Source organism: Cherax quadricarinatus, chromosome 1, assembly GCF_038502225.1.
Source record: "Cherax quadricarinatus isolate ZL_2023a chromosome 1, ASM3850222v1, whole genome shotgun sequence".
Taxonomy (NCBI): Eukaryota; Metazoa; Arthropoda; class Malacostraca; order Decapoda; family Parastacidae; genus Cherax; species Cherax quadricarinatus.
In genome coordinates this window covers 43,041,403-43,054,179 of record NC_091292.1, presented here as the reverse complement: position 1 = coordinate 43,054,179, position 12,777 = coordinate 43,041,403, and positions in this window count along the sequence as shown.

Below are 12,777 nucleotides of genomic sequence, written 5' to 3'. Positions count from 1 at the left end.
CTGTGAGCCATGACACCTGCGAGCCATGACACCTGTGAGCTACGACACCTATGAGCCACGACACCTGTGAGCCATGACACCTGTGAGCTACGACACCTGTGAGCTACGACACCTGTGAGCCACGACACCTGTGAACCACGACACCTGTGAGCCATGACACCTGTGAGCCACGACACCTATGAACCACGACACCTGTGAGCCATGACACATGTGAGCCACGACACCTGTGAGCCACGACACCTGTGAGCCATGACACCTGTGAGCCATGACACCTGTGAGCCATGACACCTATGAGCCACGACACATGTGAGCCATGACACCTGTGAGCCACGACACCTGTGAGAAATGGCCCCTGTGAACCACGACACCTGTGAGCCATGATATCTGTAAGTCATGACACCTGTGAGCCATAACACCTGTGAGCCACGACATCTGTGAGCCACGACACTTGTAAGCCACGACACCTGTGAGCCATGATACTTCTGAGCCATGACACCTGTGAGCCACGACATCTGTTAGTCACGACACCTGTTAGGCACGATACCTGTGAACCACGACACCTGTGAGCCATGACACCTGTGAGTCATGACACCTGTGAGCTATGGCACCTGTGAGTCATGACACCTGTGAGTCATGACACCTGTGAGCCATGGCACCTGTGAGCAATGACACCTGTGAGCCACGACACCTGTGAGATACGACACTTGTCAGCCATGATACTTGTGAGCCATGACACCTGTGACCCACGACATCTGTTAGTCACGACACCTGTGAGCCACGACACCTGTGAGCCACGACACCTGTGAGCCACGACACCTGTGAGCCACGACACCTGTGAGCCATGACGCCTGTGAGTCATGACACCTGTGAGCCATGGCACCTGTGAGCCATGACACCTGTGAGCCACGACACCTGTGAGCCACGACACCTGTGAGCCACGACACCTGTGAGCCATGGCACCTGTGAGCCACGACACCTGTGAGCCATGACACCTGTGAGCCACGACACCTGTGAGCCACGACACCTGTGAGCCATGACACCTGTGAGCTACGACACCTGTGAGCCATGGCACCTGTGAGCCATGACACCTGTGAGCATGACACCTGTGAGCCCTGACACCTGTGAGCCATGACACCTGTGAGCCACGACTCCTGTGAGCCACGACTCCTGTGAGCCACGACCCCTGTGAGCCACAACACCTGTGAGCCACGACACCTCTGAGCCATGACACCTGTGAGCCATGACACATGTGAACCACGACACCTGTGAACCATGACACCTGTGAGCCATGACACCTGTGAGCCATGACACCTGTGAGCCAAGACACCTGTGAGCCATGACACCTGTGAACCGCGACACCTGTGAACCATGACACCTGTGAGCCACGACACCTGTGAGCCACGACACCTGTGAGCCACGACACCTGTGAGCCATGACACCTGTGAGCCATAACACCTGTGAGCCACGACACCTGTGAGCCATGACACTTGTGAGCCATGACACCTGTGAACCACGACACCTGTGAGCCACGACACCTGTGAGCCACGACACCTGTGAGCCAAGACACATGTGAGCCACGACACCTGTGAGCCTCGACACCTGTGAGCCACGACACCTCTGAGCCATGACACCTGTGAGCCATGACACATGTGAACCACGACACCTGTGAACCATGACACCTGTGAGCCATGACACCTGTGAGCCATGACACCTGTGAGCCACGACACCTGTGAGCCATGACACCTTTGAACCGCGACACCTGTGAACCATGACACCTGTGAGCCACGACACCTGTGAGCCACGACACCTGTGAGCCACGACACCTGTGAGCCACGACACCTGTGAGCCATGACACCTGTGAGCCATGACACCTGTGAGCCACGACACCTGTGAGCCATGACACTTGTGAGCCATGACACCTGTGAACCACGACACCTGTGAGCCACGACACCTGTGAGCCACGACACCTGTGAGCCACGACACATGTGAGCCACGACACCTGTGAGCCTCGACACCTGTGAGCCAGAAGGTAATACTGAACCCCCACAACCACCAAGAGGTAAACGAAGACGCTGATGGTTGAAGTTGGTTGTGAAGTAAGATGGAAGACACTCCAGCTGGGCGTAATTTACTGGAGATGCGACCCGCTGTTTAATTAGTGGCCATGAAGGTTCCAATAACACTTAAGTGTCACAAAGCTTGCTTGTAGCAGAGGAGAACAAGTGAGTAAAGTCTCTCCTTTGTTTTCCATTCTCTCCCTCCCTCCCCTCCATCTCTCTCTCTCTCTCTCTCTCTCTCTCTCTCTCTCTCTCTCTCTCTCTCTCTCTCTCTCTCTCTCTCTCTCTCTCTCTCTCTCTCTCTCTCTCTCTTTGACAAGCCTTTTTATTTTTAAGAGATATACAGATAAGAAACAAATAAAATTAAACTGGAGACGTCCATGATACAACAGTATCGTTTGGTCAACTGAATTTCTTTCCTGTATTAAGATCCCAAGATGTTGTGTCAGACAGGAATGTAGATAAATGGTTCAGAGAACCGACAAGTTGATAAATTAGACACAGGTGCAACACTTGTGTATCTTTATTGTGGAAACGTTTTGCCACACAGTGGCTTCATTAGTCCGTAAAAAGGAGAATGGTGAAGAAGAAGAGAAGTTTGAGGTAATCAGTTCCTCAGCCTTGAGTCGATGTAATCACCCCATCAGTCTTGAAAATAATACAGCATATGTGCGAAGAAGTAGCTTATATACTGTAGGCAGGAGAGGTGCAGCAGTCGTAGGTGGTATCACATTTGATGAATCCAAATGTGGATCTAAATACAAGAAATTCTTCACTTGCCTAACCTTCAGGTATAACCTACTTCCACACTTGTATTTGTCAAATGTGACACCACCTACGACTGCTGCACCTCTCTTGTCTACAGTATATAAGCTACTTCTTCGCACATATGCTGTATTCTTTTCAGGACTAAATATATTTTGTTCATGTCGTTGTGCTGTACGTACACATTCCAGACACGAGCAATCCTGGGAATAAAAGATCTCAGATGAAGTGATGTTTTGGAGAAGGGTTCAGAGTGCAGTTGCTCCTTGCTGCCCGTCTTGTGGTGTAGAAGGTCACTTCTCGCTGTCCTCGGAGTGGAGCCAAGTGTGGTATCTTGACAATATTGGTCTCGTACATAACAGTAAGGCCGCCCACATCCCTACGGTGTTGAAGGCTCTGTTGAAATAACAGATCTATCCAGGCTGGGTCCAGGCGAGGGATGAACCGTTTTGCTTTGTTCTCCCTCTTTTTGTCTTTCTCCCTCTCTCTGTCTCTGTCTGTCTGTCTGTCTGTCTGTCTCTCTCTCTCTCTCTCTCTCTCTCTCTGTGTGTCTTTCTTTCTCCCTCTCTCTCTGTCTCTGTCTGTCTTCTTTTTTTTAAAAAGGTTAAGGATCCCTAGTTTTATTGACAAGCTATTTACAGGTTAAGGATTCCTAACTTTATTGGCAAGCTAAGAGCTGCTGGGCGCGCCAAGGTGGACGAACACCGTGCCACTGAATCATGAGGCTCAACTGCAGCCCCTACGCGATAGGATTGCCCTTGTGGCTGCCAGGAGGGTGGCCAAGTATGTACAACTCCCTGGTAGAGAGGGACTGCTGCATTACCTCCTTGAACGTCAAGAGGGAGACCTCATGGAGTTTCCCGGCCGGCTGTGGGTGTGGTCAATGGCAGATGTAGCGAGCAAACTCCTCCCCATGGCACTTATCGTGGACAAGGGTTGTGACCGGCCTGTGGCGGGGTACTCTGTACTCCTGCCCTGGGCACCAGAAGCAGTTGTGGTCCACATCCAAGACCTCCCAGTTAGCAAGCATCACTGTCCACAACACGTGCTGCAGCAAAGGGCTGCAATGAGTATTGCAGCAACAGAGCACCCTGGGTGCACCGTATATTACACCTATGGCTCCCAGGATCCAGAGGCTGGCTGCACAGGTGCCGGGGTACACCATGCCACCCTGACGGCCGGATGGCGACTCCAGGATCACTGCACCATCCTCCAGGCAGAACTCCATACCATCCAGAGGGTCCTGCAACACGTGCTCCTGGATCATCAGCGACCCCCAGTCATTGACGTCGACTCCAGAGCGGCGATCCAGGCCATCATGCACAGGGAGCCCAGGGACAACATCCGGCTAATTACTGCCATCAGGAAGGACCTGCAGGCACTTAATGAGCAGGGACGGCAAGCAACAATCAACTGGATTCCGAGCCACATTGACCTCACTGGGAATGATGCGGCGGATGGTGCGGCAAAGTCAGCAACCCTTGAACCCCAGCCAGTGACCACCATCGCCATCAGCCGCAGGCAGGTGGACCTGTGGACAGCCGCTGCAGCCAGGCGCCCGCTACCAGGGCCAGGCACATCACGGAGCCGAATCTGGTACGACAGGGCAACCCGAGGGGAGCCCCCGCCGAGCATGCGGAGGCTAGACAGGAAGTTGCAGGTTGGGATCCACTGGCTGCGACTTGGCTACCCTACTGCCAGAAGACTCATCGACCGTGTGCGAGAGGAGCGCTGCTGCCATTGCAACCAGATGGTCCCCGAGCCACTAGTGCACTACCTCCTCGACTGCCCCGCGACGGTGCCACTCCGACGGAGGCACTTCCCAATGGCGCTTGGGGGCCTGAACCGAGAAGACACCGCAGCCCGCCTGGTGTAATTGGCCGTCCGTGACCTGGGAACTCTCATCCCCATCCTGGCTGCCCACTCACCGCCTCGATGACGACGCCACATACAACGAAGAGTCGCCACGACCTCTCCATCTATTAACTCTCCTACTCTTCCTTCTTTCACTCCCCTACCTCCCCTCCCCCACCACTTAAAAAAAAAAATCCAACAGAGCCTGTACCTGTTTTCTAGGTAAATAATAATAATAATATCTTTATTTTACTACAAGTACATGTACAGGGTATACAGTCCTAGCTGATTACAATGACATATTACTATATAGAAAGTCCCTTGTTATGCTCCGGAGGCATTTCGGGCAAATTAGGTCAGTGTCCCAGGATGCGACCCACACCAGTCGACTAACACCCAGGTACCCATTTTACTGATGGGGAACATAGACAACAGGTGGAAAGAAACACGTCCAATGTTTCTACTCTGGCTGGGAATCGAACCCAGGCCCTCGCCGTGTGAACCGAGAGCGTTAACCACCAGGCCACCAGAGTCCTCCGAGTCGCCTAGAACCCATGCCACACTACCAACAACTTGACGGGGCAACAAGTGCCCAAAGACCCTCAACCCTGGCGATGCCTGCCAATGAAGCCCAAGTGGATGCCTGTTGATGAAGACCAAGTGACGCATGCTGATGAAGATGAGAAGCGAGATGACACTCCCCTCCGGGGAGTCGCCGCAAGAGAGAAGAGGTTACCCTCCAGCCGGAGGGCCCAAGAAAGAAGACAGAAGAAAGAAGAAGATGAACGACACCCCCAACCGGGGGCCACAGCCGGGTCACCATATGGAGAAGACCCGGGCCGGAAGTACCGGCAAACCTCTAATGAATGAATGAAGCTAAGAGCTGTTACCTACATCAGCTTATTTGAAAGCATTTGTATTGTTATGAGACATACAAGTAGGGAACAGGATGAAGTTGGAGCCATCTGTGGGCCAGCATTTTCATTTGATCAACTGACTTTATCTCGTTGACATCATTATGCTGTACGAATGTGTTCCATACTCGAGTCATCCTGGGTATATATGATCTCAGATGGAGTGATGTTCTGGAGAAGGGTACAGCCAGAGTGAAGGTGCTGCTTTCTGCCCGTCTTGTGGCATAAAAGCTTGTTTCACGCTGTCCTCGAAGTGGATCCAAGTGAGGTACTTTGACAATATTGGCCTTGTACATAACAGTAAGGCCACCCACATCCCTCCTGTGTTGAAGGCTCTGCTGAAATGACAGATCTATCCAGGATGGGTCCAGGCGAGAGATGAGACGTCTTGCTCTGTTCTCTACTCTGTCAAGCAGTCGCAGATGAGAGGGGGGCAGGCAAACCAAGAAAGTGGAGCATACTCAAGGTGCGAGCGTACTTGTGCCTCGTACAGAATCTTGCAACCTCTACTGTCAAGTAGATGCGAGATACGGCGAAGTGCTGTAAGCTTCCTGGCTGCCTTGTTTGCAAGATTTACAACATGGTTCTTCATGGTTAGTTTGGAGTCAAATTTCACCCCAGGGATATCAACTTCTCCAGGTGCCAACACCCTCCCATTCATCCTTACTACTGCACCGGCATTACCATCATGGTGCCTAGAGACCATCATCATTTGCGTTTTCTCAGGTGCATATGTTACTTGGCATCTATTTCCCCAAGCTAATATAGCTCTTAGCTAGTGATTGATGTAGCTTAGAGCAGCTGGCATTTCTTCTCTTATTATTATTAAGATTCGCCGGTAATTTTCCCGGCCCGGGCCTTTTCCAAGTGGTGGCCCAGCCTTGGCTCACTCTTCAGGGAATGTCTGAGACCTAAGTCTCCCATGGGAGGAGGTATAAGTACCTCCTCATCTTTGGGACCAGCTGTCCCCTCTGGTCTGCCATCCCCGCCCCAGGGGAGCTAATGGGAATGACAGTGTTTTGAGCTGTAAGCTCGGGCGCAGGCACCTACCCTACCCGAGAAGGGTTAGGCATGGTGTCGATGATTCTTCTCTTTTTTTTTTTTATTTTTTTTTTATTCGCCGGTATTCTCCCGGCCCGGGTCTTTTCAAAGTAGTGGTGACCCGGCCTTGGCTCCCTATCTGGGGAGTGTTTCGAGACTTAAGTCTCCCATGGGAGGAGGTACAGTACCTCCTCATCTTTGGGACCAAGTGTCCCCAGGCCTAGCCACATTCCCCGCCCTCACGGGGATCGTAGGGAGAAGCTAGGCCTCTGGTCTGCCATCTACCCCGCCTCAAAGGGGCTCGTGGGGATGGCAGTCTTATGAGCTGCAGATGGTAGCAAGCTCAGCCCTCATTTCTTCTCTTGGATAAGTGAATGTCAGTGTACAGTCGTCTGCACATGCATGGGGTTCTGGGATGAGAGGAAGAAGGTCGTTGAAGTAGACATTCCATAACAATGGTCCCAGCACGCTTCCTTGTGGAACACTTGCCCCAATACGATATCCTGCTTGTGATTCTCTCTCTCTCTCTCTCTCTCTCTCTCTCTCTCTCTCTCTCTCTCTCTCTCTCTCTCTCTCTCTCTTTCTCTCTCACCTCCACCTGCGCACTCCCATTAAAATTAACATATAACTGATTAAAAAAACATTAATTTAGAGAAAAAAAGGCCGAACTTTAATGCCTTCAATTAACTTTTTATATTTAAAAAATAGTGAAATATTATATTATATATATATATATATATGAAGAAAAATTAAAAAAAAAAATTGCTTTTATTGCATCTTTTCTTTTTTCTTCAGACACTCCCACCTTCTCCTCTATATTACCATATATATATATATATATATATATATATATATATATATATATATATATATATATATATATATATATATATATATATATATATATATATATATATATATATATATATATATATATATATATATATATATATATATATATATATATATACATATATATATATATATATATATATATATATATATATATATATATATATATATATATATATATATATATATATATATACATATATATATATATATATATATATATATATATATATATATATATATATATATATATATATATATATATATATATATATATATATATATATATATATATATATATATATATATATATATATATATATATATATATATATATATATATATATATATATATATAGGATGAGGTTAACTGATGCAAAATATTTTTTACCGATTCTGCAATAATGACTGTCTGCTTCTCTTATGGAAAATACTGTGTAATGAACATTTGATGGTATTCTTGATGGTCCTGTGTTGAAGATCCAGGATTACACTCGAGGTCTGGAAAGACTTATCCATAGTAAATTTGGCATTTGAATTAGCAAAGAATAATTTCTAAACTATTAGACAACAACAAGCTTTTGCTGCTGATAAATATGATAGGGAAAAGCTGAGGAGAGTTGAATGATTTAACTCAGAGGAGAGGTGAATGACTTAACTCAGAGGAGAGGTGAATGACTTAACTCAGAAGAGAGGTGAATGACTTAACTCAGAGGAGAGGTGAGTGACTTAACTCAGAGGAGAGGTGAGTGACTTAACTCAGAGTAGAGGTGAGTGACTTAACTCAGAGGAGAGGTGAATGACTTAACTCAGAGGAGAGGTGAGTGACTTAACTCAGAGGAGAGGTGAGTGACTTAACTCAGAGTAGAGGTGAGTGACTTAACTCAGAGGAGAGGTGAATGACTTAACTCAGAAGAGAGGTGAATGACTTAACTCAGAGGAGAGGTGAATGACTTAACTCAGAGGAGAGGTGAATGACTTAACTCAGAAGAGAGGTGAATGACTTAACTCAGAGGAGAGGTGAATGACTTAACTCAGAAGAGAGGTGAATGACTTAACTCAGAGGAGAGGTGAATGACTTAACTCAGAGGAGAGGTGAATGACTTAACTCAGAAGAGAGGTGAATGACTTAACTCAGAGGAGAGGTGAATGACTTAACTCAGAGGAGAGGTGAGTGACTTAACTCAGAGTAGAGGTGAGTGACTTAACTCAGAGGAGAGGTGAATGACTTAACTCAGAAGAGAGGTGAATGACTTAACTCAGAGGAGAGGTGAATGACTTAACTCAGAGGAGAGGTGAATGACTTAACTCAGAGGAGAGGTGAGTGACTTAACTCAGAAGAGAGGTGAATGACTTAACTCAGAGGAGAGGTGAATGACTTAACTCAGAGGAGAGGTGAGTGACTTAACTCAGAAGAGAGGTGAATGACTTAACTCAGAGGAGAGGTGAATGACTTAACTCAGAGGAGAGGTGAGTGACTTAACTCAGAGTAGAGGTGAGTGACTTAACTCAGAGTAGAGGTGAGTGACTTAACTCAGAGTAGAGGTGAGTGACTTAACTCAGAGGAGAGGTGAGTGACTTAACTCAGAGTAGAGGTGAGTGACTTAACTCAGAGTAGAGGTGAGTGACTTAACTCAGAGGAGAGGTGAGTGACTTAACTCAGAGGAGAGGTGAGTAACTTAACTCAGAGTAGAGGTGAGTGACTTAACTCAGAGTAGAGGTGAGTGACTTAACTCAGAGGAGAGGTGAGTGACTTAACTCAGAGGAGAGGTGAGTAACTTAACTCAGAGTAGAGGTGAGTGACTTAACTCAGAGGAGAGGTGAGTAACTTAACTCAGAGTAGAGGTGAGTGACTTAACTCAGAGGAGAGGTGAATGACTTAACTCAGAGGAGAGGTGAATGACTTAACTCAGAGGAGAGGTGAATGACTTAACTCAGAGGAGAGGTGAGTGACTTAACTCAGAGGAGAGGTGAGTGACTTAACTCAGAGGAGAGGTGAGTGACTTAACTCAGAGGAGAGGTGAATGACTTAACTCAGAGGAGAGGTGAGTGACTTAACTCAGAGTAGAGGTGAGTGACTTAACTCAGAGGAGAGGTGAATGACTTAACTCAGAGGAGAGGTGAGTGACTTAACTCAGAGGAGAGGTGAGTGACTTAACTCAGAGGAGAGGTGAGTGACTTAACTCAGAGGAGAGGTGAATGACTTAACTCAGAGGAGAGGTGAATGACTTAACTCAGAGGAGAGGTGAGTGACTTAACTCAGAGGAGAGGTGAGTGACTTAACTCAGAGGAGAGGTGAGTGACTTAACTCAGAGTAGAGGTGAGTGACTTAACTCAGAGGAGAGGTGAGTGACTTAACTCAGAGGAGAGGTGAGTGACTTAACTCAGATATATCTGTCTCACTAATATTACACTTCACTACCTCATCATCACAAATTTTTAAATTTTTTTGAAAATCAAACTAGAGGTTAATATTTTCCAAAGAACACTGGACTACACTTCGTTATTCAGCATTACTAGGTAAGTAATACACAGCTTTTATGCTATCTGACGATCATATAAATTATGATCCAGTCAAACTAACAGTGTTAAGTACTGATGAGTAAGTGAAGACAGGCAGAATTTTCACTACGTTAATCTTGTCATTAGCAGATTAATATAATATTGTTGGCGAATATGCGAAGTATTTCAAGGAATTGTATAAATGTGCAAGTCAAAACTTTAGTGACCTGGTGTATCTGGCGTCAGTATAACTTTAGTGACCTGGTGTATCTGGCGTCAGTATAACTTTAGTGACCTGGTGTATCTGGCGTCAGTATAACTTTAGTGACCTGGTGTATCTGGCGTCAGTATAACTTTAGTGACTTGGTGTATCTGGCGTCAGTATAACTTTAGTGACCTGGTGTATCTGGCGTCAGTATAACTTTAGTGACCTGGTGTATCTGGCGTCAGTATAACTTTAGTGACTTGGTGTATCTGGCGTCAGTATAACTTTAGTGACCTGGTGTATCTGGCGTCAGTATAACTTTAGTGACCTGGTGTATCTGGCGTCAGTATAACTTTAGTGACCTAGTGTATCTGGCGTCAGTATAACTTTAGTGACCTGGTGTATCTGGCGTCAGTATAACTTTAGTGACCTGGTGTATCTGGCGTCAGTATAACTTTAGTGACCTGGTGTATCTGGCGTCAGTATAACTTTAGTGACCTGGTGTATCTGGCGTCAGTATAACTTTTTTGGACAATATAACTCATGATAAATTAGACTCATGTGCAACACTTGGGTATCTTTAATGAGGAAACGTTTCGCCACACAATAGCTTCATCAGTCTATGGAATCTTTACAAGATTGATGGACTGATTACATCAACTCAAGGCTAAGAGACTGATTACCTCAAACTCCTCCTGTTCTTCACCATTCTCCTTTGTATGGACTGATGAAGCCACTGTGTGGCGAAACGTTTCCTCATTAAAGATACCAAAGTGTTGCACATGTGTCTAATTTATCAACTTGTCGGTTCTCTGAACCATTCGTACACAATATAACTCATACAATTAACAATATTTTTTTTTTTTTTTTGGGGGGGGGGGAGGGGTGGTGGACTGGGGAAGAAAATGTGAATTTGAGTCTTTGCTTGAAACAGCTGATTCGTCCAACATATTCACTGTGAATAGTGAATGAGTAAACATTTTCTTACAGATATTATGACAGAAAATATTGATTGTAATGTGAAGTGAAAACAACACAAAATGTTAAGGGAAAACAACAAAAAATGTCAAAAGAGGACAAAAATGTCAGGGAAAACAAAAACGTCATGGAAAAAACAACTAAAATGGCAGAAAAAGAAATATCAATAGAAAACAAGAAAAATATCAAGGTAAAACAAGAAAAATATCAAGGTAAAACAAGAAAAATATCAAGGTAAAACAAGAAAAATATCAAGGTAAAACCAGAAAAATATCAAGGTAAAACAAAGAAAATATCAAGGTAAACCAAGAAAAATATCAAGGATAAACAAGAAAAATATCAAGGTAAAACCAGAAAAATATCAAGGTAAAACAAGAAAAATATCAAGGTAAACAAAGAAAATATCAAGATAAAACAAGAAAAATATCAAGGTAAAACAAGAAAAATATCAAGGTAAACAAAGGTAAAACCAGAAAAATATCAAGGTAAAAAAGAAAATATCAAGATAAAACAGAAAAATATAAAGATATCAAGGTAAAACAAAGAAAAATAAAGATAAAACAAGAAAAATATCAAGGTAAACAAACAAAATATCAAGATAAAACAAGAAAAAATATCAAGGTAAAACAAGAAATGTGGAAAATAATTTCCCAAAATTATACTGTGCAAATAAACCTGATTAATACATTACTATTGCTCTAAAGTGTATTTTAAAGAAGTGAACCGACAGGGAAGCTCTGCGCCTGCGCTGACGAGCAGGGAAGAGACGCTATTGTTTTTGAATGTGGTACAAGCACGTTAATCAAATGTGCATAATTTTTATCTCTCTAGGGGTTTTATTGTGCTTAAAACCCCTCAAATAGGAGCCGAAATTGTTGGATTTGCAGTCCTGCATAATGTGAGCATTAAGCAGATGGACAGGACTGCTCCAGGAAACTCAGCTAAGTTATCTAATTTATGTTGGAATTCTGGCCAGTATTCTCTTCATAAATTTAGGCAGAGAGGGGGGCTTAGCCTGACACACCGGAATCTCCAGACTAATTGGTGAGTCTTATGATTATAAATTCTCCTTCTGTTACATAAATGTGTATATGTAATCATTTATTAATTTTAACATACAGTCCACAAATTTATGTTAATGTTTACCATAATTCCTGGTAATGTATATTTCATTTGAAATTAATGTAGGTCAAGAGTGACTTGTGGATAAGACAGTAGTAGGTATCGAAGGGGGACATTTTTTGTGACTTAGGTGTCCTAAAATTCCTACTTGTCTCTGTAATTTTGATAAAAAATAATTATCTTTGTTACCATTTACTGGAATGTATCTTATGAGTTACATCAAGGTAAATTTAATTTTCCACAAGAAAAATATCAAGGTAAAACAAAGAAAATATCAAGGTAAAACAAGAAAAATATCAAGGTAAAACAAAGAAAATATCAAGATAAAACAAGAAAAATATCAAGCAAAACAAGACATATCAAGGTAAAACAAGAAAAATATCAAGGTAAAACAAAGAAAATATCAAGGTAAAACAAAGAAATGATAAATAAGAGACTTGTGCAATAAGTCTTTATTCTGTCACATCCCTCAGGCAACAGTGACAAG